The sequence below is a fragment of the Hippichthys cyanospilos genome, chromosome 19 (assembly GCF_059441005.1).
Source record: "Hippichthys cyanospilos isolate Australia breed blue-spotted pipefish chromosome 19, RoL_Hcya_1.0, whole genome shotgun sequence".
Taxonomy (NCBI): domain Eukaryota; kingdom Metazoa; phylum Chordata; class Actinopteri; order Syngnathiformes; family Syngnathidae; genus Hippichthys; species Hippichthys cyanospilos.
Window position 1 is genome coordinate 11,993,524 of NC_142387.1, and position 7,000 is coordinate 12,000,523.

Below are 7,000 nucleotides of genomic sequence, written 5' to 3' on the forward strand. Positions count from 1 at the left end.
AGTGAACCTATTTTATAATTATTTTTTTCTTTTACATTGTGTTCTGATCAACAAAATTCACTTGCTTTTATTGATCTTTTTTTATTGAGGTTGCGGCCAATCAGACTCCGCTTGCAAACATCACATGACCAAACTCAGAAAACAGGTGAGCCATGATTGCTCGTTAACTCGAGCCCTTAGCAACTGTGATGTCGTTTTTTTTTTGTGGAAGGAACGTGTCAAAATGGCCGCCCACCCAAAGCAGACTAAAACAGGTGAGTTTTGAATTCATATTCCACAAATACAGTATTTCAGAATTACATTTTCAATGAGGCTGCAAAGAATATACTAAAGATTTTTTTTTTTTTTTGTGGGTTGAGAATCATTTACCGGGTAACAAATGGTTCCAAGATCAAGTAAAAATAACAGATATGTTTTTTAAACCGTATTTAAGGCACAATCTTAATAAGCAGGAGTATTATTTTGAAATTTCCAGATATAAGGTGCGACCTGGTATCATGCACAAAGAAAAATACAAACCAAAACAGCAAATGAGCCAAACTTTATTCAACTTGAATTTGACATCAGGTGCACCTGATTATACGCGCACTGTCGTGTTTTGATCATATGAAAGCATTTTAAGCGCATATAGTCTAGGAAATACGGTAATAATGAATACAATTGAAAAGAAAATCTGTTGATTTTGATGGGGGTTTTTTTTGTAATGCTTTGTAATGCTTTTTATTTGTATTTTTTTCCCCAATCTTTTAGGGGAAAAAATAATTTACCTATAACAGTGAAATGAAAGCTTGTGATAAATGTGTGAAGTGATTTTTTTTTTTTTTTGCATTTACAACCTCTAACAGTACATGACTCATTAAGATAATTAAGAGTTGGCTATACCCTGATTTCCTCCCACTTGCAAAAAAAAAAAATGGACTCGCAATTAATCTAGACTTTATCCCCCTCCCCCTCCCACCGGGGGTCAGCTCAGTAACACGCTAAATAGTATTAAAAAAACTCAAGAATAAATTGAAAATATAATCACAATGTCATGTTCTTTTTTTTAATTTTTACATTAATGAAGCTTGTGATTAAAAGCTGTCGCTTTAGAATTCAATTTGGTCGTGTCATTGCGTGTCCCTGAAATGCTATAAAATATTTAAAAAAACAAAACAAAAAAAAACATGCTGAGTTTGACTTTGACTGGCACTGTGTCCAAAAAATAAAAAAAAATTATTAATAGGATGCCATTTAAAATGCAGAGCTGCCCGGAGGTGTTTTATGTCATGGGGGGGCACGATGTTGACAGCTCAGTTCAATTATGAAGTAGGCATGTTCTTAACTTCATGGCATGTACAATTACAACATAATTAACTGTCTGTGTGCCTGTGTGTGTGTGTGTGTGTGCGGTAGTGGTTACCATAGCAACAAGCCTTCCCTCCTTGAGTTATGGTCAGCTTTTCTCCAACTACGACAACCTGTAAGATCCTGCTCGTATGCTTTTTTAAATTCCAACTTCTTGACAAATTCCGAGAAACTCAATGAGGCAATTTTCTACTAAACACATGAGGCGTCATTGGACGGGCCAGGATGTCCTCTGCTGAGGACACTAGGTCTTGGTTGGGTCAAATGAATCGAACGATATAGACCAAATACACATGTTAGACACAAAAGAATTGGCTGCTTTTGCAATGAGTGCAGTAGTAAAGCGGCTTCATATTCTACTTGATTTGCCTTTAATTTGAAAACAAAAGCTTAACTGGAACGGCATTAAAGTCATTCACTGTTAAAGACATTTTGTTTTTATATATAATATATATATATATATATATATATATATATATATATATATGATCCATTACTTTAGGTACTTAAGGACGAAAGTAATCGAAAATCAAGTAATCATTTACTTTAGCTACTACAGTATGTATGCAATTGATTACATTAAATGCTAAATTAATCAATTACTAAAGCCCTAAAGTAATTGATTACTTTATGTACTAAAAGTAATTGATTACTTCAGTACCTTAATTTATCAATTAAATGATTACTTTAGAACTGCGTCAATTAGTACCAGCCATTTTACACGATCTCTAGTACCTGGTATTGAACGTCTCATTTCTTGAATAGACGGAAATATACGTCTTTGGCATTGAACTGGTCGAGAAGCACGAAATTAGATTTGCTAATAAACATGCAGTTATTATATTGAGTTAATTAGAACACAACTTACGAACTGAAACAGTATTTAAAGAGAGAAAATATTTAAATACAGTCCTATTAATTTGTGTCCACTACTGTGTCCTTTTTGTCTCAGCAAGACAGCAGAGTGAATGGGGTCGATTTCAAACACAAAACATCACTAGAAAGTCTGGAATGTCTTCTACTGAGGACACTAGGACTTGATAAAGTAACTCCAAAAAGTAGACCAATACAAATATCCACTACAGTGGACACAAATGAATGTAAATTTATGAATACGTAATAAATTACAAACCCCCACACAGGTCGTAAACACAGCAGCAGTTGGACTATCAGTGAAGTTCTTCTACACTGCTGGCACAAATGCAACAAACCACAAGGGTGTGAAATTACAGGACGCTTTCATAAGAATGAATCTGCATCCTGCAGGTTGGGAGGGTAGCAACGCTGTTACTAGGGGAATTAATTTTTTCAAAGGAAAAAAAATATGTATGAGTAGATAGGAAAACACTTGTGGGTGTTTTTGCGGTTGGTTGGCCAAATCCAAATTTAGTGGCACTGATCTTTTTTACACTTGGTAAGAGGACAAAATGCAACGTGTTGTGTGGAATTTCGGTTTCAATTGATTGTATCGATCGCGCGGTCTCGGGTCATTTAAGAATCGGATAAATGTTGATTCATTGTCAGTCGGGGTGGGGTTTCGAAGCGGAGGGTCACGGTTCAGCTCCAAAATAAATTGCAAACAAGCGTTTGTGAAAAGAGCCAAGGCTTCACTCCCTATTCAAACTTTCGTCTTTTACGGACTGTTCCAAAAATCCACAGCACACCTCATAATCAAGTGAGCCTTATGAATGAATGTCGACTTTTCTGTGTGTCATCTTGAATGAAATTCCATTCTATTTGTTTTCACTTTAAAACCCCGTACACGTTATTGTCCCCTTTATAACTTTGCGTACATTATAATTTGATGTGCCTACAAAAACTAAGATATAAAAAAATGTTTTGACCTGCCTTATTTTTCAAATACAGCTGCCGGTGACCTCACTCTTACCCGTACCCGTTTTTCAGTTTTAAAATAATTATTTTCCATTCCCCTTGCTTTATCTCCACTTGAGCACAAACAGATTCCTCCCTTTTTATTCCAGAAGACAGTAATAACATATTGACCGTGTCGCGATACGTCTTACTTAGGTTGCGTTAACTCAAATTGTATAAAAATATAATCGCTAACAGCACTAAGATCGTTCTTCTAGCATTGATATAAATAAAGGGCAATGTGCACTCAAAACACCATCCATTTCAAAACACATCATCGGACATGTTTGCCTTTTTGGGCCATTAATTTGAATCAGTATAACCCGGGGACCTCGGAATACGTTTAAAACTTAAATTAATCTTAGTCTACGTTATCTTCTTAGCCGAAAAGTGCCAAGAAGCAAAATTGACCCCGAATGGACATTTATCGTGGCTCGTATGCAGCATCAGAAAACAATATGCTTTCCTCAACCACATTTCGACGGGTTCGGTTTTTGACTGACTCGTTGAAGCTTTTGGACCTTAGCAGCTGATCCTTTAAGTTCTTTAAATTGCACGGATCTCGGATCTCACTTGTACATGAAGCCCACATCACAAATGCTCAATTATATTGAGATCTGGGGAATTTGGAGGCCAGGTCACCATATTGAATATGTCTTCCTGAAACTACAAGAGTCAGCAAGCTCATCCACACCAAACTTTTTCCGGTTGTATATTTTTTTTCTCCAAGTATGAAATGTGTTTAAAAAAAAAGGCTGGTATGTCCTCTAGTGAGGACAATAGGACAGCTTGAATGATTCTAACACAATTTGGTAATAAGTTACGTCATGTTCCAATTAGTTTGTTCTTAATTCGAAAACACACCTGCATTAAAAAGCAGTGTATTAGATTGGCTCTATTGAGTCAAAATAGACCAAAAATAAATGTCCACTACAGTGGACACAAGCTCAATCATATCTTATGTGTTGTAGTGTTATACTTTTCTGAGCCAATGATTCGCTAATGTGTGCAATTTTGACAGTTTTTTTGGTGGAAAAACAATACATCAAATTTTTTGCTTTTAATGTCATGAAAGAAAGAGCCCCTTATTATTTTCAAATTAAGAGTAAATCAGTTAGAAAATAGAAAGAAGACAGATCATGTTACGGAATCTGTCATGCCAAAGTCGTTGCACTGGTTAGGGCGTATTTGATTGGAGAATTAAAAAAAAAAAAATACTAGAAATGGTGGAGCAACACATGTGGACAGATAATATTGTTTTCCGACATTGTAATTGGAATTTCAGTTATGCTTTTAATGCCGCGAAAGCAAGAGTTCATTTTATTTTCAAATTAAGAGTCCAATTGAATCTTCTATATATAATTTTATTCTATATAATAATCTTTATCCTCTGCGAAGAATCATGAATATTACAGCTTAGTGGAGAGTCACAAATATTTTGATATTCTTCTAACAAATCGGTAAATTTATGACGGTCATTTTCACACGTAATAGTGATGCAATTGGAATTCCATTGCTACAGTATGCTCGTGCCTGAATTTTTATCATGACAATAAAACTTGACTCGTCGCCGCTTTGAACACAGAAATAAATAAGAGTGATATTTTCATTTCCCTCCATTTTCCCTCCATCTTGCTAAGCCCACACTTGATACAACTTTACAATCTTTATTTTATTTGCATTTTTTGGCCCCAAGGTGAAGAGAGGGATTTGGCAAAGGCCGTAAAAAATCCACAGTCGCCTTTTTTTATGTGTCTTACTTCACTGAGGAGTTGGGAAATTTATCGGCGCTGTACGTCACTTTGCTTTTTATGAGCCGCATTGATCACTGAGGTGTACGACCATTATCTTGCCGGGTACATTATTTTCTTCGTGTTTTTCAGTCCCCCCCCCCCTCCCACGGCACATGATAGTGACACGTCTGAACACGAGACGATCCGCCTTATATATATATATATATATATATATATATATATATATATATATATATATATATATATATATATATATATAATTGATAAGATTGGAAAAACTAGGATGTCCCCTAAGGACACTAGGACTTAGGAGTGTCTCTCCAAAAAGTGAAAAGACAGAGACCAAAAACAAATGTCCACCACAGTGGACAAAAAGGCTGGAAAGACCAGGATGTCCTTTTACTGAGGACACCAGGACATAGTAGAGTTCCTCCAAGAAGGGAAATGATAGAAAGCAAAAACAAATGTCCACTAGATTGGACACAAATGAAAAAGCTGGAAGTGCCAAGATGTCCACTGAGGCCCTTTCCTGAAGACACTAGGACTTCGAAGTGTCCCTCCAAAAAGTCAAGACAGACCAAAAACCACCACAGTGGACAAAAAGGCTGGAAAGACCAGGATGTCCTTTTACTGAGGACACCAGGACATAGTAGAGGTCCTCTAAGAAGGGAAATGATAGAAAGCAAAAACAAATGTCCCCTAGAGTGGACACAAATGAAAAAGCTGCAAAAGCCAGGATGTCCACTGAGGCCCTCTCCCGAGGACACAGGGACTTAGAAATGTCTCTCCAAAATGTTAAAAGACAGAGACCAAAAACTAATGTCCACCACAGTGGACATAAACAAAAAGGCTGGAAAAACCAGGACGTCCTATACTGAGGACACCAGGACATAGTAGAGTTCCACCAAGAAGGGAAATGATAGAAAGCAAAAACAAATATCCCCTAGAGTGGACACAAATGAAAAAGCTGGAAAAGCCAGGATGTCCACTGAGGCCCTCTCCTGAGGACACTGGGACTTAGAAATGTCTCTCCAAAATGTTCAAAGACAGAGACCAAAAATTAATGTCCACCACAGTGGACACAAACAAAAAGGCTGGAAAGACCAGGATGTCCTTTAATGGGGACACCAGGACATAGTAGAGTTCTTCCAAGAAGGGAAGATAGAAAACAAAAACAAATGTCCACTTGAGCGGACACAAATGAAAAAGCTGGAAAAGCCAGGATGTCCACTGAGGCCCTCTCCCGAGGACACTAGGACTCGGATCTCTCCAATGAGTCAGAAAAAGAGGAATCAAAACAAACGTCCACCAATGGACACAAAGACGACACCAGGACCTAGTCGTGTCAAAAACCCGAGACCAAAAACAAATGTCCACCACAGTGGACGCAGATTAATAGACTGGCTCTCAGAAGACACAGCAGTTTATAAAGTAGAGGAAAGTGCGCGTACGTACATCATCCCTTAATTAAAGCCAAGGCCGTAAAATCGGGAACATTTTGTGATATCCGCAGCGCCACGCCCCCTTTACACAAACACCCTGACATTTATCGAGATATTAAAACCAAATCTTCCAGATTGCTGTATAAAAAGGTAATTTACAATATTAAACTGACTTGTATCTATATGCAAATGACTCCCCTTCCTGCAACCTGCGTGAATAATTTATGTAAGAGCTTTATTTGGGAAAATGAGGTGTCTAAAATAATGCTATAAAAGAGACTATTAAGATCCTCACCAGTATTCGCTTTTCTCCCATTTCATTTTTTTTTTCCCCGTCTCCTCCGATTTTATTTCATTCAATTACACCAATAGCTTAGCCTTCAGGTAGGGAAGTGAGAAGGATTCACATGTTATTGCCTCCCTTCGTGAATGCACCCCCATGGGTGTTTCTCATATTTGTTCTTTCCGTTTGTTATCAATTATAGTGCGCCAGGCGTCCTCCAGGCACTCTCAGTATGCGTGACAGTTTTTTTTTTTCCCCCTTTGACCTTTTTTCATGTCTTGCTTGCTTCTTAACAGATGTGT